At 38.5% G+C, this 26,603-nt stretch overlaps 1 long non-coding RNA gene across 1 annotated transcript; it reads right to left on the minus strand.

The window, feature by feature from the left end:
* Positions 1–660: 660 nt before the first annotated feature.
* Positions 661–25,695, minus strand: LOC126515684 (uncharacterized). Its single transcript, XR_007595911.1, has 3 exons — positions 25,568–25,695; positions 25,371–25,470; positions 661–929 (listed from the first exon to the last, which is right to left on the minus strand). It is a non-coding gene; the product is annotated as an uncharacterized lncRNA (long non-coding RNA).
* Between the last annotated feature and the right edge of the window lie 908 nt (positions 25,696–26,603).

Raw genomic sequence — 26,603 nt, forward strand, 5'->3', positions numbered from 1 at the left:
TTCTACCGTTTTATGGTTGGGGATCAGCACAACATGAGGAAATGTATTAAAGGGTCTCAGCATTAGAAGATTGAGAACCACTGCTCCATGGCTCAGAATTCAGCTTCTTAGTCCCATCAAACCTGTGTGTACTGGGTTTTACTGTTCCCATTCTGCAGACAGAGAAGTAGAGGCTAAATGAAACCCAACTTTTTAAAACCAAGTTACTAGAATGCCTCTTCCCTTTGTTATTACTGAGAACTCAAGAACAATGGTAATGGGTTTTTGATCCTACGGCACGTACTGGCTTTGTGGGAGCCTAGGCAGTTTGGATGCTCACCTTACTAGACCTGGATGGAGGTGGGTGGTTCTTGGACTTCCCACAGGGCAGGGAACCCTGATTGCTCTTTGGGCTGATGAGGGAGGGGGACTTTATTGGGGAAGGGAGAGGGAAATGGGAGGCGGTGGCGGGGAAGAGACAGAAATCTTTAGTAAATAAATAAATTTAAAATAAATGTTGCTGAAGTGTTGCCAAGGTTCTCACCCAGCCTCCCTGACAGTTCTCTGATATCTCTTCATTTGAGCACTGTTCTGTGTGCTTAGGTGAGGTCTTTGCATGTCATGCTTCTCTGAAAGAAAGTGAACTTCAGAATTCTTTACCTGCAGATGCTCTAAGCAATTAGGATAATTATTATCATTGCCACTACCATTATCACCGGTAATATCACACTGTCAAGTTTCCTCAGACACCTATAAAACATCAAGAAAAGTACTCACCAGACAACTTTAAGAAAAAAATGATCTTACAAGCAAAAGTACGTCTATGTGTCACAATCTCCATGGTTCAGAGAGGCATATGTTTATTCCTCGAGCATTCCCCTGTCTCTTGTATATTTACTGGCATTCCAATTTCAGTGAGCAGCAGTGAGGTCTTCCATGCACCAAAAGAGCTGAAAGTTAAAGGATACACTCCCTTTTAAAGAGACAGTTTTGAGGAATAAAATGAACCCTAAGATATAAATTACTGTGCTGATTCAATTAGGATAGAAAGGACAGAGAAAAGATGTCAATTTATGTCTGAAGAATTAGCAGATGTCGGACCTCAGAAAGGGCGGATGAGAAGCACAGATGACCATCATGTGCCTCTTCACGCCTTAGAATGTTTCCTGCACTCAAATCCATCTTCCCACCCCTCTGAAAAGAGAAGGCAGCCTGTTCTTTAATTCTGAAATGATAGATACAGTTTTCTTTAGACACTTGTCTCTCGCTTCCAGCTCTAGATCTATTATGCAGTTCCTCACTTGTTGACACACAGTTCATCATGTTTATCTTTATTAATGGTTTTAAATTATAATGTCTGAGCCCGAGATCTAGCTGCCTTGCTTACTACAGCAGAACGCAATTGGTACATAGTCTTCTAAACAAATAACAAACACCATCTGAAGTGGCTTGTGAAAATTAGGAGTGTTTGCCCCTTGGTTGCCTTTCTAGGGTCTAGATGTAATGCTGTCATCAAAATCTCCTTGGAATAAGGATGCTGGCTACAAAAAAAAAAAAAAAAAAAAAAAAAAGAGGAAGAAGAAAGAGGCTACGAAAGATCCCAGATGGTTTAGACAAGTGCTGCCATGACCCAGATTCATTCTGAGTAGGAGACACAGGATTTTCAAAATTATTTTAATCTTTGAGCTGATAAGAGATGGATGGACTTTGTCTACAGAAAGCATCTTCTGTTCCTAGGATTTTGGATGCTCCATATTTTGTATATTACTTATGAATAGTGAACAGTTTTGTTTATTCTTTTGACTTTCTTTTTCCTGGTGAGCAATGCAATTTTTTTTTCATCTGAATGTCCCTGAATGAAAGTCACTTGAATATGGCAAGAAATGAGTTTTTGAGTAGAATGTATTAAAATAGTGTTTCTGCAGTCTTAAAAGCCTAGTGACACCTTAGTGGAAGAGCAACCTTAGATTTCTGACAAACCCCTGGGGCTGTATCTGTCTGACGTGGTCAGAGGAACTAAGATACCAACACGGTCACATCAAAGTGAACGGTTTGATAAGAGTGAGGAAGAAGATGCCATGAGTTTGCTAAAACACAAAGTAATGGTCCTAATATAATCTGTAAGGAAAAGTCACATAGTGGCCTTGATTTGAAATACCCTCGCAACCTGTTCTTCATTTCCTTTTTCCTTTTCCTTCATTCATTCTGTTTTTTTAGGCTGGCAACTTTTAGGTTAGTCTTGTATTAATTAGTATCAGAATTAACCTTTGTTGAAAGAGGTAAATGGTTTAAAGTCATTTAATGAAATGTCAGAGTGCAAACATTCATAAATTTAAAATGAATCCATTGCCATTTGGTACATTTTAGAGAACAGGTGTATAAATGCTTTTGACTTAATAACCTTAGTGTAAATAAAGCCTATTTCAATGAATGAAGAGCAGGAGGTATGCATTTAGGGATTCATATCAAATATAATACCTGACCGTTTCTCAAATTTCAGTTTTATTTTAAATTAGAAATTAAGTTATTGACTATTTTATGGACCAAGATTGTAGCTTAATTAATACACTCAGGAAAAGAACAGGAGCTTATATAATTGACTGAAACATCAATTAGTAGCACTGAATTTAGCACAGAATGTGGAGATAAATTATATGGTGAATCTGAAATGCAAGCATGAGGATAAGTGACATGTGACAAGGAACATAATTGGCTAAGGCTCACAGTATTTTAGATCACAAAACAGAAAAAAAAATAAGAGATGAGAAAAGAGAAAAATCCAGAAGGTCATTTGAACCATCTACGAAATACAATTACTTTGGAAAGGAATGTTGTATTTAAAACACTGAAAGAGAAATTCATGGCTTGAACATCTGCGGGTTATTCCTAGAAGATTGCCAGAATTTATTAGTATTCATGATATCTAAAAACTCAGAGATTAATTCCATGAAATTATTACAAAGAGAAAACTTGTGGTTTTACTCTGTCAGTGAACGAAAAATAAGTGTTTGGCTGGATCGCTTTAGGATCTTCCACAAACTGAACGAGACATAGCCTTCTGTCTCCACATCCTTAGACTGTTCCAGCCCCAGTCTCTACCTCTGTGTAGAGAAAATACAAGTGTGGGGTTGTCTATAGTGGTGGTTCCCAGCCTATAGCGTCATAACCCCTATGGGGGATCAAATGACCCTTTCACAAGGGTTGCCTGAGACCATCCTGAATATCAGATATATACATTATAATTCAAAACAGTGGCAACATTACATGAAGTAGCAACGAAACTATTTTATGGTTGGAGGTGGCTGCAGCTTGAGGAACTGCATCAAACGGTCACAACATTAGGAGGGTTGAGAACACTGATCTACATTAGGATGATTGAGAACACTGGTCTACATTAGGATGGTTGAGAACACTGGTCTACATTAGGAGGGTTGAGAACACTGGTCTTCAGTCTCCACCCATTAGAGCAGACACAATATTTTCTTCATAGGATTGAAGCTGCAGTCAGACCAAATCTTTGACTTTTACCATGAGTCTTAAAGATGCAATTATTTCCATGCTACCTACTCTGCCATAAAGGAAAGAGCTTAAATTATCAAACCTATTCCACTTAAACTTCACAGCCCAATGAGAAGGAGAGTTCCTGAATGAGAGGTTCCACACTTCCCTCTGTCAGCAGTGAGGAAACCAGGGAGGGGAGGGGCACCTGACTGTCTGTGGTCCTGACTCCCTATGCTCCACATTCTCATCCTCTCGCTGTCTTCTCCATGTTTCTCTTCTAAATATCAACCATCTTCATTTTAGAGGCCTTTAAAATGCTGAGAACTCCTACCTGCTGTTTCAAAATACCCGAAGACCTTTGCATAGACAATGACACTATAGGAAATCGGATAGGAGGGAACCTAGACCGCAACACTTGATTTAAGAGAATGTGATGTATTGAGAACCTTGGGGAAATTTGGGATAATTCTTTTTTCTCATAAGGATATAGTAATTTACTTCTACTCTAAATTTATTTGTTAAATCCATCTTCTTGGTTATAAAACCATTCATGACTTCTTATTGCTGAACCCCAGACTTTAAGCATGATTAGTTATGAGGCAGGAAAACACATGTGTGGAAACAACATCTATGTAAAACCTTTATAGCAATAGCATGGCCAGTACTTATCACAGTATGCTCGGAATCTATAATAAATCCTGACAAAAGGCAAGCCCAGTGAATCTTACCATAATTTAAAGACTACCTAAATGGCTTGGTTTATTTTTAAAATAAAGCACAGAGGAAATGTAGAACAATGTCCAGTTATATAAGAACATCCAATTATCCAAAGGAAATTAATATCTATCATTTATAAATTTTATATATTTCATTTATGAATTTTATATGTTTATTTGAGACAGGGTATCCTATAGCCCATGATGACTTTGAACTTAACTATGTAGCTGAGGCTAACTTAAAAATGATTAATTAATTAATTGATTTTTTAATTTAAAGAGTCAGGTTTCTTGATGACATTTATTCTTCAAACAAAATCTGCTTTCTCTTATTTATCTCCCCCCTTTCCTCAGTCCTTCCCTTATTTGTGCTCTTCTAAGCCTAGTAGCTTGGTCATCCTGCTTCCACCTCCCTAGTGCTGGGATTACAAACCCAAAGTGCCACACTTGCCTGTACAAGTCTTCTTTTGAAGTAATAAATCCTCAAAACCTCTGATATTCATGTAATAAATGTGATGATCCATGATCAGACATTATTTTTTTAATTCTGAAGATTTACATTATTATTAAAATATTATAAATCATGGAGCTGATTTTTCAAAACCATTTTTAAGAATGCAGTAAATTGAATCTTAAATAATTCACCTTCTGACCTGCTTAGTATTCAAAACCCAGAGCTGAAATTCTGCCACCCACTCTGCAGCCTATTGATTTGAGAACTACAGCTGCAGAAATTAAACTGTATTGTTAGCACAGAGCTTTCAGCTGAGGAAGCAATTTGAGATTGGTTTCTTCCCTAGCCCAGCGGAGTAGTAAGTAAATATGCGCCTGGAAGTGTCTTGGGCAGATTATTACCCAAAGTGGTGTTTGCAGCTTTGCAGATGCAGTTCCAAGGAACCAAAAGTTCCTTAGGTGAGGCTCCTTCCTACCCAATGGGTAAAGGTTACCATGAAACTGAGTGCACAGTTATCCCCAGAGCCCCAGGAGTGCATCCAAGCTAGACTGCTTTTTGATGTCTAAGATACTTTCGTATTTGGTGCTCTAGACAAAGGCTGTATGGCAATGAAATGGCCACAGTCCCTGTCCCCAATGAGCACCTGATCCAAAAGGAAGACAGAGACAGGCATCAAAGTAACATGGGATGTATGTGAGATTTTCATGGTGTGTGATGAAAAGCCTCCCCCCCCCATGTCTATGTGTGTAACAGGGTTGTTTTAGGAAGGGGGAAGGCATCCCGAAGGAAATCGAGTAGCGATTGATGAGAACAAGATTTTTGCTTTATTTTTTTAATAGTAGGTTCAATTTCCTGGTTCAAGAAATAGCTCCTATTCTCTAAAAATAATAAAATAATTTTCCTCCTGCTGGCATAAACACTATCTGAAGTGGCAGAAATAATAACCCATCATTTTATAGACATTCTGAAAGATGAGAGGAAAGATGATGAATAGACGAATAATATATGGAGCTGTGAATTTTTAGTAAAAATATCAGTCAAGATATCACCTATTTTGATTTCAGATCTATAGACAAATATTTTTGAATGTCTTGGAAATAAAAGCAATGTATTTTCATGAATTCTTTATTTTCTCTAGAATATTATGCCTTTCAAAGTTATACTTTGAAATAGGAAGAAGAAAAACTATAGAAATTTGTCTCAGAAATCAATAAAACCTGGCTTAGTTTGATAGTGTGCCTATTTAAGCTTACATCTGAATTCAATCGGACTTGGTTTCTTCATAGAGGAAACCATAGCAGCTATTCTAAACAAAGATAAATTTCTACCCCAAACTCCTCAAGCTGTGAAACTAACCACTGTGATGCTTTTTTGTTATGAAGAGATGATGCTGAGGGTTTTGAGTGGATCTATTTGTAAAAACCATTTCTATCAATTGAGTGTGATGAATGAGAAAAGCCAGAGTGTGCTGTGCACTGTATCTATGTAACACTAAGTGACCATCTACAACTTTACCATGTACTCAAAAGAAAGGAAAAGCCAACGTGGATGATTCAAGTAGGTTTGAGAAGATGTGGTGCTACGGAAGCAAATCTGAAAATTGGGAATGGGAGAAAGGAAAGACACTGCTGTCACAAGCTGGAAACAGTACTGTGAAGGGCAGTGATACTCAGGTGCATCTCTGTGGCCTAAACAACAAATCGAACCTCCAAAGATGAAGTTGCCTGTAATTCTGTGTACCCACCCTCCAGTCACCACGACAAAAGAATGGCGGCTCTGCAGTTATCATTGGCTTCCAGACATGTGGCTTTAGTCATGATGATAGTCTTGCATCATTTCATGACATCTTTATGCCAACCTGATGCTAGGCTCTATCAGCTTCTCTCATGGAATAGAAATCATGGGGTGTGACATTATTTTACCTATTTGTAAACAAGCAAACACATGAACTGTGATTTGCTTTCCATTTGCTTATGCTTCACTGTGAAATAATATACTTTCCCGATAGCCCTTATTTTACCAAGGAGCAAGCTGAAGACCAGGACTGAGAGTTCAAGTCATCATTCTGCGTGAGACATTTAACTTACTTGAAGTCTTTTTATCCACAGTAAGAATATGTCTATTTCAAATGGCTATTATGAAAGTGAATTATTAGAAGTGATATTACTCAAAATGATGTTTTCTAGCTCCATCCATTTGCCTGCAAAATTCAAGATGTCGTTATTCTTTTCTGCTGTGTAGTACTCCATTGTGTAAATGTACCACATTTTCCTTATCCATTTTTCGGTTGAGGGGCATTTAGATTGTTTCCAGGTTCTGGCTATGACAAATAATGCTGCTATGAACATAGTTGAGCACATGTCCTTGTTACCACAACGAGTGAGCATTCTTTAGATATATACTCAAAAGTGGTATTATTGGGTCTTGAGGAAGGTTGTTTCTTAATTTTCTGAGAAATTGCCATACTGACATCCAAAGGGACTCTACCAGCTTGCATTCCCACCAGCAATTCAGGATATTCTCTTTATCCCACAACCTCTCCAGCATAAGTTATCCTCAGTGTTTTTGAACCCAGACCCAGAAAGACAATATCACATGTACTCACTCATAAGTGGCTTTTAAACATAAAGCAAAGAAAACCAGCCTACAAATCATAATCCCAGAGAACCTAGACAACAATGAGGACCCTAAGAGAGGCATACATAGATCTAATCTACATGGGAAGTAGAAAAAGACAAGATCTCCTAAGTAAATTTAGAGCATGGGGACCTTGGGAGAGAGTTGAAGGACAGGGGAGGGGCAGGGAGAGGAGAAGATAAAAATGTAGAGCTCAATAATAATCATTACAACTTAAAATAAGAAGTGATATTAAATGCCTTGGCATGGAACAGATAGTCTATGAAGGCTAACTATCCATAATCCCCCCTAAATCAGCCTACATTGAAGCTGTGGACTAAGATCTGTTGGAAGATATTAGGTGCAAATATCTTGATAGTGGTGCTGGGATGCTGAAGATGGGAACAATGGTGCAATGCATCACTAAGATGACCATCTTGGAGGGTAAAATTGTAATTGTATGTCACACCCCTACCCACCAAGGATCCATTCATCTGGTGAGATGTCATGTCTTTGTGTGGCACCAGCTTAACAATAGCTCCACTGAGGAGTATTGATCACAGAATTGGAGTCAAGCATACTTTCAGACCTGTTGTCCAGCAGAGGAAGTTTGGCTGTGACTTTGAGATGAGCCATGTGCTCACCCTGGGCTTATGCATCAAATCTTGAAGCTGCCAATGACCAGCTATGAGAGTATAAAAGTTAACATAATGTGGTAGGAAAAGACTTCAGAGATAAAAAGAACAGTATCCTGAAGACATCCCTCTGGTCCATGTTGAAACCAATATGATCCTGCACCTCCAATCAACAGGAGTAGTTTAGAAAACTACCCCCACATTCCCAAAATTGGATTATGAATTTTGTCTTTGTTTAGAGTGTTGGTTATAGATAATGGTCAGGGAAAAAAGCTAAACAAAGGAGATTTGATATAGGATTCTTGTACACTGTAAAGATTTGTCATTCGTATTGGTTTGATAAAACACTGATTGACCAGTAGTCAAGGGGGAATTATAGACAAGGAGATCAGACTAGAAGAATTCTGGGAAGAGGAAAGGCAGAGACACAGTACCAAGCCAGAAGCAGAAAAAGCAAGATGAGAATGCAGTACTGAGAAAAAGTACCAAGTCACAGGGCTAAACATAGATAAAAAGTATGAGCTAATTTAAGTTAAGTTTAAGAGGTAGCTAATAATACACCTGAACAATAGGTCAAACAGTTTATAATTAATATAAGCCTCTGTGTGTTTATTTGGGACTGAATGGCTCTGGGATCAGGCAGGACAGAAACTTAAACCTACATAATTCTATGAGTTTGTTTCCCTGTTTTTTTCGTGTGTGAGAGCTAATAAGTTGTTTCTGGGTATGATGTATTCAGCTCCTTTCTTGTTTTGAGTCTGTTTGAGTTAGGCTACAAGGCACTTGAAATCCCCAAATAACTGAGTGACTCTGAACAGGGCATCAAATCTTTTCTTTAAAGACTTGACTTTTGAGGAAAGAATCTACTGCTCATGTCCTCACTTAATTCTCTTCACAGAATCAAGAGCTCCACAGAAATTTCAGGAAAACAGATACAGCTGAAAATGAACACAGAGCCCCCTTGATGCTGCATGTGTCTATGGTTCATACCTATAACATGTCTGGTCATCTCTGGCTTGTCTTTCTAGATAAGTCATTCAGTAATCAAAAGCCATAATTTAGTGGTTTTATCCATATGTTTTCCCACTATACTTTTTGGTAGAATCAGTAAAAGTCAGCTCATAAGTAGAATACTGTCAGATCCATTTTTTCTTTTATAAATGGTAGTGATAAAGGAACCTATATATTTATATAAAAGACTACAGATAAAAGGGAAGACCCAGGGCCTGATCCATCTCAATACATACAGAAGAAGAATCTAAGGTTAGGGAGAGTGAGTTGTATTGGACATAGGTTAGACATTTGTGTTAAATAACAAGCACAGGAAAACCTGACTGGTCCAGTATTCAAAAACTCCTGTGTGTCCCAAGGACATAGGCAAGGCAACTCACTGCTCTGTCCGCTTGTATTTCTCTTGAGTATGCAGTTAGTGATGGTATGTCAGACCCAGAAAAGTGATGGGATAATCAATAGTCAAGCTTGTAGTCATGTTAGTTAGATTTTCTAGATATATAGAGATATATTTCAATTAGATAGACATTCTTCATATCTCTCAAAGACTGCAGAATATGGCATTTAAATGTTTTAATAACTTAGGGCTTTTCATGACAAGGAGACACGTCTGCTCCTGGCAGCACCAGCTACTTCAAGAGGAAGATGGGCATCGAAGAGGATCTTATGGAGTTTGATAGCCATTTGGGCAAGAAACTGTTCTTGCCTGGACTGTTGCATAAACTGGACACAGAGAACCCACAGAGAGAGGACTGCTGAACTTGCCTAAAGGTGAGATGGTCTTTCAGGGTTCCTAATTCATGAAAGAGTCTGTGAGACATTCTACAGAACACAGCAAAAAATGACTAAACTGTCTTTGGAATTTCCTGCTTCATGGAGATGTCTGCTGGATACTATGGGCCTGAAGGCTAAAGATGGATGCCCCAATGGTACAGAGAAACTTTGGATGACTGTCCAGGCAGCGAGATGTCTCTGTCATTTCTAGAGTTTTGAACTTCCTGTTTACTTAAGTATTATTATATCCTTCTGAAATCTTTGATGGAGTTAAAAAATAAATATAGTTTTCCTTAGTTATGATAAGAGATAAAATAGATATAAATATTATAACTATAGTTCTTGCTTGATAACTGTTTTGCTATATGTAATTTTACTATGTTAAAATAAAAGCCTTTCTTTTTTATTTAAACAGAAAAAGGGGAAATGATGTGGGAGTGATTTCTTATTAATAAAGAAACTACCTAGGCCCCTTGATAGGCCAACCCATAGGTGGGTGGAGTAAACAAAAGAGAATGCTGGGAAAAAGAAGCTTAGTCAGGAGTCGCCATGGTTCTCCCACTTTAGACAGACACAGGTTAAGATCCTCCCTGGTAAGCCACCTCATGGACTACACAAAATATTAAAAATGGGTTAGAACAATATGTAAGAGTTAGCCAATAAGAGGCTACAGATAACGGGCCAGGCAGTGTTTAAAAAAATACAGTTTCCATGTAATTATTTCAGGGCATAACCTAGCCATGCGGGCGGCCGGATGCCGGGGACACAGCCCCGCCGCTCCTATCGCTACAGAAAAGGAAGAAATTTGGATGCTCAGAAAGGAGTGCAAATGGATAAGTGGTAGATTGGAGATGATAAGAGATGCCAGATCAGCAGGACTGCAATGAGATACATACAATAGCAGTCATGAACAGGGGTTCTCAACCTTCCTAGTGCTGGGACTCTTTAATACAGTTCATCATATTGTGGTGAGCCCAACCTTAAAATTATTTCATGGCTTCTTCATAACTGTAATTTTGTTACTGTTATAAATCACATTGTAAATCTCATCTATGGAAATGGTCTTAGTGACCCTCGTGAAAGGGTCGTCTGCTTCCCCCCCCCCCCCCCGCAAGGAATCATGATCCAACGGTTGAGAACCACTGGTGTCGAAGCTGTAACTCTCAAACCTACCCGAGCTTCACCCACAAAAACATCCACTCTAGCAAGACTCATCCCAGTACAAGCACATAGGATTGTGTTCAGTCCTGATTCCCAGTACTCTTCACTGTAGGGTCTTAGGGAAGCATCTTTCTGAGAAGAGACCTATAGTTGGACTTTCAAAAGAGGAAGCTCTTTCCAACTGTGATTTCTAAGCCATGATCTTGCGACCACCTCAAAGGAAGGATGAGAAATTTGTTTTTAGTTGAGCATTTTCTGGCCCTGACAATATAAGAATTCTGCTATTACAGAGACGGGTAAGAGTATATTGGCTAGTCAACTTGCAAGCGGATGTCAGGGACACAGAATCTGAGGCTTGAGCACTACCAGAATGGTGCAAAGAATGGTGCTTAGGACTTAGTCATGTAACTTCAAGTACTTTACTCAGGGCTTCAGAGGGTCAGTTCCCTCAAATATAAGATGGCACTAATATTAGACACGATAGCTTACTAGCTCTTATATACTCTCATTCATTTTTGTAATAACACAAACCTTGTATTATCAATGCCAGAAAATGTTCAGCTAAAAATAAATTTCCTACCCTTCCTTTGAGATACAAGAGTGGAGTTCAGAAATCACAGATAGGAGCGGTGCCCTCTACATTTCAGCTTCTTCTTTCTCCTCTCACCTGAATTGTAATGTGATGGCTGGAGCTATTCTGCTCATTCCGCAACCATAAATGATCAAGAAGCCAATGAACAGAGAAGTTTGGACATCTGCTGCAGTGGATTTGTTTGTTTGGTTTTGGTTTATTCAACACAGGGTTTCTCATTCTCTATGTCCTGGAACTCATTCTCTAGACCAGGCTAGCCTCAAATGCAGAGATTCACCTGCCTCTGCCTCCCTGCCAAGTGCTGGGATTAAAGGTATCTATCACCACTGCCTGGCTGGGACTGACTGACTACCTTTCAACTACTTTTAATATAAGAACACTTGTACTGCTCAATTCATATTTTCCATTTCCTTTATCAGCAATCAATATGATTGTTACTTATAAAAATTGGCATGTACATCAAATATTCATATGTATGTCTTATGATCCTTTTTATACTATTCATAAGATTTAATCATAAATAAACACAAGTACAGATGAAAATACATTCACCTGTTCTGTTCCCATATAGTTGACAAATGTTTTTATATCACATATTCCATATATAAATATTTAAATTGTTTTATCCTGGCTTTCTGCCTTGCTTCTCTATTGATATCAGACCTGGTCATGTTGTGTGAAGACTGCCTGCTCTTTGCTAACTCCTAGTGACTTCATGCTTCTCACTGTCCTCAGCTTGTCTACCCACATCCATTCAACTTCCAATGTTCATCAGATTTCTTCAGTCTGTGGTAACTTCTCCCATCTTGGTGCTTTGTAATCCTTACTAACTGAAGCTGATAACTCTCTACTTCCCTATCTGGCACTGAATAATTTCCTTCATAACTGGCATTCTGCTCTTCAATATGTGGAAATTTTATCATTTGTAAACTTAGTCATTGCTTTCTTGAGATATTTGGAACATAGTTAAGGAAGGTCCAAATGGGATCATAGTTTGCAAAACTGTCTTAGTTAGGGTTTCTTTTGATGTGAAGAGACACCATGACCACAGAAACTCTTATGAAGGAAAATATTTATTTGGGGTGGCTTATAGTTCGGAGCTTTAGTCCATCATCATCATGGCAGTACATGGCCGTGTGCTGGATTGAAACACTTGGCATGGCTTAAGTATATATGAGATCTCAAAGCTCACCCTCAACAGTGACATACTTCCTCCAACAAGGTCCTGTGTACCCCAACAAAGCCACACCTCCTAATAGCGCCACCCCCTGTGAGCTCATGGAAGCCAGTTACATCCACACTACCACAAAGATAAATAAGACCTTGCTCAGAATGAGCACAGCTCAGACTTTCATTTCCCATCTTCATGGCATGTGATGCAGAACAAGATGTAGGGAGAAAGCCTAACGAATGGATTTCTTTTTCTTATGGAATTGAAAACTGTTTTTGCTTTGATTAAGTCAGGACACTGGAATAGAAAGTCCAACAGATATTTAATCTAGAGTTTTATCTCACTAAAAGTCCCTGCCTGGTGAACCTGATGTACTGGGACAAAAAAAAAAAAATCCAACTGGAAAGAACACATAGCTAGCCAGGGATGCAATGGAAAAACACAAGGCTGGACAAGAACCATTTCCAGGTTCTCTGTCTCCTTCACTGACCATAGAATCTGTTCAATTTCATCTAAGAAACTCTGTTTTGAGGCCAGTGAGTTTCTTTCTACCTCTGAAAAGCAGAGGTTGAGCCAGCATCTCAGAAACTTACATGTGCATATTTCAATTTTTTTTTAGAATATCTGGCACACAATGATCATTTCCACAGATCACTTGTCTAGAAAGAGGTATTTCATGTTAAGTTGGAGATTAAGTGCAACATTTGATTTCCTCTTAGGTATTCTATTTCTTTTTATTCCTTAAAGTAGAATTTTTCATTAAAGTGTGAGTTGAGGTTATATATGTAGCTCAGGGATAAAATTCTTGACTAAGCATGTGCAATGTACCAAGTCCAATCACCAGACTTACAGTAGCAAAACATGTGGGTTGAAAATCACAATAAAATGCAGTGATGGGGCTTGAAATTTGAATGCACAAGGATAAAATAAAATAAAGAGAGAATGTATTTCTACCTTTGAATAGTGAAGAAAGTTGATAATAAATTAAAATGTGATTGTTAAAATTCAATGAATATTTTAGGCTATATAAAATTGGTTGTTAATAGAAGTGTAATGCCCAAAGTAATTTTTATTGCTATACAATGAATGTATATTTGTTATAGAAAAAATCTAGAAACTTTACATGAAGAAAGGAAAAGAAAAAAGAGTTTAATAATCTTGCAAGTCTACCCTCTTAAAGAGAAGAACAATTGTTGACATCTGGGGTTATAACCACTAAAGTGTGCACATTGCTCACAGGGTGAGTTGGATCCTTCCTGTTTACTTAGGATTCAGTTGAAGGAGAGGGTGCAAAATCCTTCACGTTTTCTACTCCTACATCAGAGCAGGCTGCATCCTTCAAGCTTGCTTGGAGTTACCATGTCAGCATCCTATGCCAGCACTGTCCTGTCCTCTACTGCTGCCCATGAGAAAAAAAGGAAAGACTAAAAAGAGCCTACGTGTCAGAAAGATTCTGTTTGCCTCCTTTCTCTACCATGTGGGTAAACAAAGAAGGTGACTTTCTCTATCATGAAGCCCATTAACTGTACTCCAAAACAAGCATTCCAACTACTAGAGATATCTATAAAGGTGGATGCCTGAATCCTATTCTCCAGTTAGTTCTAGCTCAGGGTCAAACTCCATATGTACAACCTGTATAGGAATATGCCTTCTACTGGGTAAGAAGACTTCTCAGAAGACACATGTGAGTAGAAAGTATTTATGTGTTTTGTAGAGGTGGAAAACAGAGGCCAACTTACCCTTAGAACCTGTGATTCCCAAGAGTAATACATTTAAATTTTCCTTCTTAACACAGCAGAGTAAAAGCAGAAGAAATCCACATACAATAAGCAAATAAAAAGTGAGATTACCATCAGTTGCATTTACAAACAACTCAAGAATACATCAGGCCAGATGACAGGAAAATGAGTTGGAGGCACTCTAAGAGATAACACTGTGTACATAATAAAATGGTTTTGGGGAACAAAGGCAGAATAGAGATGTGTTTTGTCATAAACAAAACAATAGTCACAGTGAGTGTGCAAACTGGAGCTCCTCGAAGAAAACACTGTAAGGTATTAGAGTAAAGGAGAAGACCCTCAGAGGGAAGGTCTGACGTAAGAGATAAGTGAAGAGCAAGGAAGTGGTAAATGTGGTGCTCATTTAATTATTGAATGCTATAAACAACAGCATAATGTTTAAAAGGATTGAATAAAAACATAGCATTACAATGTATGGGAAAAGAGACAATGAGAATCACATGGGGGCCAAGAGAATTATGTCATGGTGTTTAACAGCAAAGGAAAAATTTTAAACTTGAAAGCATTTATGCTGGTCCAACTTGGTGTTAATAACTAAAATAATAGAAATAGTAAATAAATTTATGATATTATAGGAGAGAGATGAAGTAAAATTAAACAATGTAGAAAGAAAAGACAGGCAGGATACCTTCTGAAATATTAAGGTCAGCCCAATATGGTAGTGCATGCTTTTAATCCTAGAACTTGAGAGACTGAAGCAGGAGGATTGCTATGAATTCAAGGCCAGCCTAGGCTAAAAGGTACAACCATGTCTCAATAAGAGAAAGAATAATGTTTAAATATAAATATAAAGATACCAATAAATAAAAAATGGGCAAAGATGGCCTTGAATATTTTGAAGCTACTTGCAGTTTACTAGGTATTTAGCCAAAACATTAGATTGTTGAATGGTTAAAAATGAATTGGTAAATGATATCCTGCCAAAGCTGGTATCATGAGATAATATGAGACAGACTGGAATTCAAACAAAGAAGCAATACTTAGAATTAAGATGATATTATAGCAGAAGTACTTCTATTTCAAATGTGTGTAAAATGATAATGGTGTATTAAAATTCATGAGTCAAACCTGATACATCTAAACAGAAAATATAGATAAGACTCGTGATAGAAATGTTGTATCATTCTCTTTTTTTTGTTCTTTTATTTGATGAGGAAATAAGAGTTGAGCATAGAGATAAATCTGAACAATACGATAATTTTACTTGACCTTAGGAATGGCCATATTTAGAACACAGCATCAACAGCTGCTGAATATATGCTAGGAAAGTTTATAAAATGGATTATTGAATTTCCAAGTTTAAAAGAATTCAGATAGCATAGTATGTATTTTCTGACCACATTGCCAGCCAGATTGAAATGAACACTAAGAATCAGAAACTACCCATATGTGTTTAAAAGTTTCTGAATGGCTGTTGTGATTAGTGGGGAAATCATAATTGAAATTAGAAAATATCCTGACCTGGGGGATAATAAAAATATTTTATATAAACAACTGTGAAAAGTAGCAAAGGCAGTACTGAAATAGAAATTTGTAACTTACACTGCCATATTAGATGAGCAAAGCATTAGAAGACTTTTCATTTTTACTTTTTTTATTGTTTTTATTGAGCTATATTGACATTTTTCTCCACTCCCCCTTCCTTACTTCTCCTCGCCTTCTACCCTCTTCCATGACTCCATGCTCCCAATTTACTCAGGAGATTTTGTCTTTCTCTCCTTCCTATGTAAATGTATATATGACTCTCTTAGGGTTCACTTTGTTGTCTAGGTTGTCTGGGGTTGTGTACTGTAGGTTGGCTTTTCTTTGCTTTATATCTAGAAATCACTTATGAGTGAGTAAATATTATATTTGTCTTTCTGTGTCTGGGTTACCTCATTCAATATCAATATGGTTTTTTTTCTAGATACATCTATTTGCATGCAAATTTCAAAATGTCATTATGTTTTTTACCACTGTGTAGTACTCCATTGTGCCCAAATGGATCAAAGACCTCAACATAAAACCAACCAACCTGAACCTTATAAAAGAGAAAGTAGGAAATACACTTAAAAGCATTGGTGTAGGAGATTGCTTCCTAAATATAACCCCAGTACCACAGACACTGAGAGTAACAATTAATAAATGGGACCTCCTGAAACTAAGAAACTTCTGTAAAGCAAAGCAAAAGACATGGCCAACAAGACAAAACAGCCACCTACAGAATGGGAAAAAATTTTTACCAACCCCACATCGGACAGAGGACTCATCTCCAAAATATACAAAGAGTGCACAAAACAACATCAAAAGAACAAATAATCCATTTTTAAAACAGACCTAAAAAGAGAACTCTTAACAGATGAATTTCAAATGGCTGAAAGACACATAAGGAAATGCTCAACATCCTTAACCATCAGAGAAATGCAAATCAAAACAACTCTGAGATTCCATCCTATACCTGTCAGAATGGCCAAGATGAAAAACACTGGTGACAGCTTATGCTGGAGAAGTTGTGGGGTAAGGGGAATGCTCCTCCATTGCTGGTGGGAATGCAAACTTGTACAACTTCTTTGGAAATCAGTATGACAATTTCTTAGAAAATTAGGAAACAACCTACTTTAAGACCCAGCAACATCACTGTTGGGTATATCAAAGGAAGCTCATTCATACCACAAAGACATGTGCTCAACTATGTTCATAGCAGCTTTATTCATAATATCCAGAACCTGGAAACAACTTTAATGCCCATCAACTGAAGAATGGATAAAGAAAACATGGTACAAGAAATTTCATTTTAAAAAGATTAAAATACTCTCCAAAGGAAAAAAAGCAACAATAGGTTGAGCAGCAGGATGGGGTTAGAGAGGTTGCTCAGTGGTTAGGAGCTTGCACTGCTCTTGCAAAGGACCTGAGTCCAGTTTCCATCACCCATATGGTATAGTTTATAACCCATGTTATAAGTGCAGTTTCAGAGGTTCCAATGCCTACTTCTGGCCTCTATGAGCACCTGCACTCATGTGCACATAACCACAGACAGACACACATGTATGCACATTATTTTCAAAATAGTAGAGATGTATGAGATTATGAATAAGCACACAGCAAAGAGGCACAGCAAAGTTAACATCATTTTCTGGAAAGAATTGTTTAATTATAAAACCGTCAAAAACAGTGAAGAATGTGCTATTAATTGGTATTACAAATAAAAAGCTGAGAGGCATAGAGAAGTCTGAGATGGCTAAACAATAAATTGGATTTAATATAGAACTCTATACCAAAGTTAATAAATTTCCAGTAAAAATAGAATTCACCAAAAACAGACTTCACAAGAGATGAGAAATGCTCTCTATTCTATTACTATCAAATAAATTCAACCTATAATCAAAATTTCCCCCAAAAGTAAAATCTGTCAGGACCAGATTATTTCATTAATAAGTTCTATCAAACACATAAGGGAAAAAGTTCAAAAACCATAAGAGAGAATATTTCCCAATTTGCTTATGAAGCCAGTAAAACCCCGATACTGGAATATAAAAAGCTAAGACAAATTACAAACCAATTTAATTCATGAATATGTATGCAGAACTTCTAAATATTATTGAATGAAATCAAGAAATATCTAAAAATTCATTGTTTCATCACTTCAAAGAACATAAAATGTTTTTTAATAAGTTTAACATCTTTTCATAATAGACATTCATAAGAGCCTAAAAACAAAGGTAGTCTGTTAATCAAATGAGAGATTCATAAGTATCCACTTCATGGATTACTCTGTATCAGATCTTTACAAGCCCAGCTTTGATATTAGCCAAAAGGCAAAGAGACTTGCTACCATTCCACTTCATTGTGGTTGCTGTGAAGGTTTTCATCATAACAATATAAAAATAATTAGAACATGGTAATTTTCAAAGATATTATTTCTAGACACATAAACAATAATAAACAATCTATCCATAAATTTTTAAGATCAGTGATACTGGTCACTAGGTTTTCTATGTAGAACACAAAAACTGAATTATAGTTTACATATAAGCCATAAAAGGACCAGCATTAAGAATGAGAACTAAGTGCCAGGTTGTGGTGGTGGCGCATGCCTTTAATCCCAGCCCTCAGGGGGCAGAGGCATACAGATCTCTCTGAGATTGAGGCCAGTTTGGTATACAGAGTAAGTTCCAGGACAGTCAGAGCTACACGGAGAAATGCTGTCTCAAAAGCAACAATAACAACAAAACAAACAAAAAGAATGAGGAATTAAGTCTTTAGTTTTCAAGCATCTAGAATAAACACAACTAAAGAGAGTTATAAATACACCCAAGGGGAAAATTGTAATATTTTAAGAAGGGACATTGGGGAAGCCCTGAGTTGCATAACTACCCATGATCACACCCTGAGTAGCAGCATAACTGCCCATGATCACACCCTGAGTAGCAGCATAACTGCCCATGATCACACCCTGAGTAGCATAACTACCCACGATCACACCCTGAAAGAACTTGGTGTATACAGGAAATTTTATGAGCTGCTGTAAAATGCATATGACATACAAAGGTAAAAGTCCTCACACATAACAGATGATAACAAGGAAGAGATGCTATCGGAGAGCAGAGAACACAGAAAGCCCTGGGAAGGTAGGAAGGTCCACAGACCAGCGAACTAGAGCAGACTCAAGGCAGCTGCGAGTGAGCCTCCATGCTTAACTTACAGTAAATGGTGCTGTGAATTGGTGGGCAGAGGCAACATATTCAATACATGATGAGATGAGCCAATGAGCTACAAAGAATTGAGTTTCCACAGCACATAGAAAGTAGAAGGTCTATAGGTGAGAGTACATTTTAAAGAACAAACATAAGAGAGGATCTTCATGGTGCTTGGAAAGACAAAGATTTATTTAACTTTATGTAAATACCAAAGCCATAAAGACAAATAATTTTAATATATGTTAAAATTATGAAATTATTTTTAAAGATTTAAAAAAATTAAGTTTATTTATTAGAGTATTTATTTATGTGTGTGTGTACATACATGATGTGTGTATGTGTGTGTGTGTATGTGCTTATGTTCTTCTGTGTGAGTACAGATGTATGTGTGGGAGACAGTTTCTCTGGTTGTCTCCCACTATGTATGATAATTTAGCCAACCGGTAACCTTCAGGGAAGTCATCTGTCTGCATCTATCATCTACAATGAGGGGTGCTGGAATTGCACATGCACGCTACTGAATTAATAAATGAAATCTGTTTTGGGGGGATGGGATCTGCAAATTCATACTCACATCCTCACACTTGCACAGAAGCACATCACCCCCTATGTCTCCCTGGCCTCCTCGGGTCTGATTTTTAAGGGCAGGAACCTCCCCCATGAGGAGGCCAATCTAACTTCATGACCTAACCACCTCCTCAAAGCCACCTCTTCATCCCATCACCTTGAGAATCAGAATTTCAGCAACATAAGTTATGGACAGACACAACCAGTCTGTCCATAACAGAAGACTACTCTTAATTCCTGCTGTGAATACATAGAACCCATAACTACTTGGGACTGTCACTGCCTCAGTATGTGGTATCTACAATTCAGAGTGAACTCAGATGGGCAGGGAAACCATGAGTTTCCGGTTCTTTCAGAATAAAACAGATTTCTATGCATACAGGTCCCTCCCATTCCCTAGCAAACCGGAACATGTAACTTGCTAACCAAGAGAAGAATCTTCACAGAACAAAAACCGATAAAGCTGAGACAGGAGCAGGGGTTAGAGACCAGAATATACGCCAAAGAAAATTCTCTGACACTAAACTTTGCTTGTTCTGTGTGTTTCTTTGGTCCTGGCAAAGTTCTCCCTTTTTCTGGCTCAGTCATTCTTTCACCTCCACAGCATTCTCCAAACAGCTTCAACTCATGGCTTTAAAATGAAGGTGAGTATGAGAAGGAAAGCTAAATTAGAAACAATTAGGGGAGTGTGCTTCTTCCCAGGGCTCCCCCCAAAGCCTAGGCCATTCTACTTCAGTCACAGGCAAGATCATTACCACTAAAATGGATGCTGCATCAACTGGCTGAACACCATAGATTTAGATAATTACATTTTTTATAGTAACCCCTTGACATATACCAGCCACGAATTGATTACTTCTTTGTTCAAAATATCCAAAAGCATTAAAACGTGTCCCACGCTATTCCACTAATGTAAATACACTGAAGTTATCAAAAGCCTGGCACTGCAAGTCCAAGTCTATTCCTTGCTACTGCCTAGCCAAGTCTGATTTGTTTTTGTGTACTTCTGCGATCATTACTGTCCTGCTGTATAATTGAACTGGCTCATATTAACTCCAAGCCTTCTCAAAATGAATTCTCCATCAGGGAACAGACACACAGTCATAACAATTAGCTGTGCTCACATCTCTTTGGTGACTTTTCCTGTAGGATATTTAACTTGTTTTTGACTAGAATGCCATCTCTATAGCTCTTATTAAATTCTCATTTTCAGTCCCTTCCCATCCTTTCATCTTGGGTATCAAGAATAAAAATCCAGTTTTTGGAATGGATGAGCTAGCATACGGTGGCCTTTCTCTTTATGATTGTCTCAAATCTTTGATCTCTGTCATTCTTTCATTTGGGGCTTTTTTATATAAAACTGTCATTGACCTTGGAAGCGCCAGCTGTCTGTCCTCTTGAAATATGAGGCTGGTAATGATGACACACAGCATTGATAATAACAAATGGTGCTTCATATTTCAGCTGAGCTGGGTTTTTATGTTCTGCTTTTAGACTCGATGTATTCAATATGGATAGGAAATATTAAAATGTAATTCAACTGGCTGATCTCGCAATATTCCCCTTATATATTTTTTTCCTTGCTACTAAGCAAGATATCTGAAATTGAAACCTTTATCAAGTCTGAGCATGACTCAAGTTAGTGCTGGCATTAGGGTTAGGCAACTCTTTCAAGAGATAGATTTGTATCTAGGACGGAGAGATTTTTACCTTGACCCTCAGCCCTGCCACACACAGGCTGTAAAGTAAACAGACTAACTTAAATTCTTTCATAGTTTTGGATGAAAATCTAGCCAACTCGGAGATTCACAAATAAGAACTCGAAGAGTAAACAACATAAAAAGGAATAAGGCTTTAGCAAAGTTACCTTCACACTTTAAAAGAAGATAATTTTCCATGGAGTTTTGAACGACTGGCCTTTGCTCGGCTTTCACCTTGTAAGTGCACCTTTCCCTTCTCCTGCGGTCATGAGTAGATGCTGGTCGAAGACATGCGAACCTCAGCTTGACAGAAGAATAGGGCGTGCTTTTGATTGCCAAGTGTGGCAGCTGCAGCTAAGTGTGGCAGGGCGCTGTGCATTTCAGAATTTGTAATAGCTTAATTTTCAAATGTTCCCACCACAGAAATTAGATGAGCATTTGAGGCGATAGCTACTGAAAGTTGATCTAATTAGCTCACTTCATATTAAAGAATTTACAGCATCCCTTTGTGCTTCACAAATATATATATGTATGTATGTATATATATATATAGTTGTCAATATATAATAAAAGAAAACAGTTTTAAACAGGAATGTTTATCATACCTTGGCAAGAATCTGGCCAAGATTCTTTAAAGGGAAATTGCAAATGTTTCATTTTTCCTTTCTGTCTTTTATACAGAGGCCTTTTGTGTGCAAAACCTTTTGTTTTAAGGTATAATTTTAAAATTCGTTTAAACTCATTGACTTAGAGCTTTGTAGAAGACTCCCAGCTAGGTCCATTTCATATCTCTGCTTCACAACCAACCACTGTGTCGATGATGTCATTTTTGGGGCCCTCTGGGTGGGATTCATGGAGCTAAATTTACCCTTCAGCAAGGTTCAGTTAGAAGCCAAAACAGAACCCGAGCAATTTTGGTCATAATGACGGGAGGGAGCGGTCAGAACTTTGCGCCCACAGGATCACGTTCTGCATTAACAGCTTTGAGTGCATCTCACCTGCGGGGGCTGACTGCTGATGCTGGATTGTTACACAATTTTATGTTCCAGGAGTGCATGGATCACACATTTTTCTCTAACAGACCACTTCCTGAGTCTCCTCTTGTGACTCTAATTAGAAACAAGACCCAGATCCCAGCACAACAGTATGGTCAGAGACCATATGGTGTCGGGCTGTATATTGCTGGTTATAATCATATGGACCCCCCACTATTTACCGGCTAGTTATTCTGACTGCAGAGCTTGTAAGCGTGAAAAGAGAATTGACGAGAGCCCAAAATAAGGAGGGTATCAAATATTTATTGGGGAATACTCCCAAAGAACAAAGCAGAGAGCCACTGTGGTCCTCTGTGGATGCTGGAAGCTGCGATCAGATCTCCGACCACCACCCAAGAGCATGAGAGCCCTCCTCTCTCTTAAAAGCAATCATGTCTGTAGGCAGAAAACCATGCCCTAAGTCAAATACCCCCAGAAGCTTTGCCTGACCTAATTTCCACAACAAGAGCTCTGTCAGGAAATCTGGTTCCCAGTTAGATTGTACTTACTTTGAGGGGCATATGCCTAAGTTTACAGAATATAGCTTAAATAAACTGGTTCTGTATGGTCTGCAGAGCAAGACTGAAGTACAAAGATTGGTTCCACTAGAATTGTTTACAAAGATTTGGGGTTTAGGGTGGATGGTGGTGGTGATGGTTGTGATGGTGATGATGGAAGTGGTGGTGATTATGGTGGTAGTGATGATGGTGGTGGTGATGGTTGTGATTGTGATGGTGATGATGATAATGATGGTGGTGATGATGATGATGATGATGATAGTGATAATGGTGATAATTTTAGTGGCAGAGGTGGTGATGATGATGGTGGTGGTGATGGTTGTAATGGTGATGATGATGATGATGATGATGATGATGATGATGATAATGATGGTGGTGGTGAAGTGTTTCCACTCTGGAAATTCTTGAAGTCAGTTTGCAAATAAAAGAACAGCCTTCTTAACATCCTATGAACCTAAAGAAAAAGTTGATGAACCAATGGAACATGAAGCAATAAACAGATGTGTCTGCATAGCATCAAATATTGAGAATAAAGAAGTTTGTTCTGATGACATTAATCTTTAGCTTAGTCTGAAGGTACAGTGTGGCAGAAATGTATATTTTAGGGATCAGTTCAGAAACACTTTTACCAAGCAACCTCACTGAAACCATAAAGGATGGTGTGGTTTCTTCGAAAGAGTTTGCACAATCTTTTACTGGAATGGAATGTGTCTGTACAAATACTTCTTATGAAGAGAGCAGTATCTTTGTGGCACTAAGAACAATGGCTCCAAATAGAAAAATCAATAAGAAACTTTTATGAGAATTTCAAGTAATGAAAATGACTTTATTTCTAGAAATAAGAACAAAATTGAGGATCAAAGAAGTCACTGTAAAGAACAAGACTTGGGATTCAAGCCAGCATTATGATATGGATGCAGGAGAACTCCATAGAGCCCTCCAAGGACAGATGGGAGCACTGTTCACAGAGTCATCAGTGTTTGTTTCCTCAGGAACAGCTAAGCTACACATGACTACCTCATCTAAGGTCACCACTGATGTGGATCCCACATCTAGCGACTGACAAAAGCAGCTGTGGCACTTGGTCACATCATTCTTGGTTGGGCAAGCAAAGGCTGTGCTTAAGCTGTATCCCAGACCAGAGCTCATCTTTTCTTGTTCACATCTCCTCTCTTTCTTTGTTTCCACGTATACAGATCCAAGAGGGTATCCTCATAGATATTCAGCACAGTAACTCACTTTCAGAATCTGAGCTACAACAATGGGGTGCTTGAGGTCAGGCCCTGGAAACTTCAGCTTCTAATGATGATATCTTGGTTAAGGAAAATATGTTTTCCCAACCATTCTCTGTGTGTGTGTGTCCAAGGTAATGTGCCAATTAAGACTATGCATCACCGTGACTGAACTGTCTCTGGCTGTGTCTCTTGGGTGTAGAGGTTCTTTCTAGATGAGATTGATATATAATTGCTAGGCTGAATTAAATAGATAGTGGTCTTCTTAGCATGTGGAGGGGATAGAGTAGGGGAAGGCCATGCAACCAGACAAAAGTCTATGTAGAAACAAAATGATGTTGATCATCCTGAAAGGAGGGTACAATTGTCTGCCAGCCTGAGAGTGAATTGGGACTTTGGCTTTCTTCCTGAACTTGGACTTGAAACATCTCTTCCCAGGTCTCAAACCTATTCAGGACCTTGAACAGGCACTATACTGTGAGTTCCTCTGGCTCTCAAGTCTTTAGACTGGACTTAAGCAGTTGGCTCTCCAGTGTCTCCAGCCTCTCAAGTAACCCTGCAGAACCTGGAACCAGAGACATATAAATCTCCACTGCCATAGGAAATTATTCTTCATATTTTAAAAAGTCCATCAAATACTCACAGAGAGATACCCCACACTACTGACTCTACTTTTGTTTTGGAAATCCTACGCTACAGAGAATCCTACCTTAGAGAACCATGGAAGAGGGGCACTATAAAGCAAGTGGAAAAGAGAAATCACCACCCAGAGATTTCTGAACAGCCCTGTAATCAGCAACAGAAAGCTCATAGTGCAGGACCAAGCCTGTGAATCACTCACCATGACTCTGAACAGGCTTCTCTTTTCCTTGCTTGCTACGTCTCCTGTTGAGGTTAAAGAGGCCCCTTCATCAACACGTCCTGCCTGTGCACTGTGTTCATTCACCTGTATGTCATGCCTTTTAGCTTGCTGATAAGTCTTCCCAATCAGGAAAGGCCCCTCCTCATCAGCACTGAGAGCAACTTGATAGTGAGCACTGTCCCCTCTATTCTACTGGGTGGTCCTTGGACTTCCCACAGGGCAGGGAACCCTGATTGCTCTTTGGGCTGATGAGGGAGGGGGACTTGATTGGGGGAGGGGGAGGGAAATGGGAGGCAGTGGTGGGGAAGAGACAGAAATCTTTAATAAATAAATAAATAAATAAATAAATAAATAAATAAATAAAAATGTCACCTCATTGCCACAGGATTAGTGCCTCAGTTGCTCCAAAGGCGAATTAGGATGCTTTCTCCAGAGATATTCCGGTTGAGACACTAAAGTTCCAAGCTTTGTCCTGTCGGAAATAAAATTTATATACTGTTTTATGAAACTCCAAATAAGGAAAATCAGAATAAATGAAACGTGTGTTTGCTCCTCTTGTGGTGGCTCACCTGGGTCTTTTTGAGTTAGCGCACACAAGCAATGACAAGCTGACCGTTCACAGAAATGGTTCCACGAATAGAGATGACGAGCAACAGCGAGAAGAGGAAAAAAAGGACCTTTTCTCTCTGAAGATCCCATCACATCCTGTGTTCGCCTCACAGACACACCACACGATGTTACAGCATTCTCAGAAGAAAACTGTGGCTGAAAGGGAAAACAGGAAGTGATGGAAGAGCTGAGAGGGAAATCCTTCTCCTTTTACCGAGTCAGTGAAACAGATGGAGAAAGGATTGCTGAAGAGAACTTCTCAATGTGAAATTTTTATTTAGCTCTTTGTTCCCGTGAATCCGAAATCCTCGTGTGACTGTTCTCGCCATTGCTGGAGAAATGAATAGTCAGCTCAGACTGTGAAGCCCTCGTTTATGTTTGTGGTGCTGACGATGACAGCAGATAGCAAATCATTTTTATGGGAGGATTTGTGTGTGTGTCAGGCATTTTTCTAACTGAATAAGAAAACGTGGCCTTCCTTACATTTGCCTACACAGTAGAGCTCCTGCCAATACTTTTCCAGTGCTTAAGTTAGGATGGTGGATAGAGTAAGCATCTGGGCTGATTTGTTTGTGTGTCTGCGTTTATCTGACTCCTCTGTCAGGGTGTGGATGTGAACTGTCTCCGCAGGCTCATATGTAAACACTTGATCTTCAGCAGGTGGTGTTGTTTGGGGAGGTAACAGAGCCATGGGGAGGTGAAGCTCAGCTGGAGGGAGTTGTGGGAAAGTGTGGCTTATTATGGATTATAGCCAGGCTGAGGGTTCTGCTTGTTTGTGTTTTTTTAGTTTTTAATTTTTTGAGTTAAAGTATGAGTAGTGTTTTATATGACATTTCCCTGTGTAGTTTGTTCTTGTTTATCCTCTTGTCCCATTCCCTCCCTCATCTCTTTGTCCCCTGCCTGTTATTCTCTTTCATCCTCTTTAAATCTTTCTTCTCCTTTCATGCCATATGTATTGTATTCTATCTCCATAAAATTTCCTCCCCCAATAATGCT

Source organism: Alexandromys fortis, unplaced genomic scaffold (assembly GCF_014885135.2).
Source record: "Alexandromys fortis isolate MF-2015 unplaced genomic scaffold, M_Fortis_MF-2015_v1.1 scaffold_154, whole genome shotgun sequence".
NCBI lineage: Eukaryota > Metazoa > Chordata > Mammalia > Rodentia > Cricetidae > Alexandromys > Alexandromys fortis.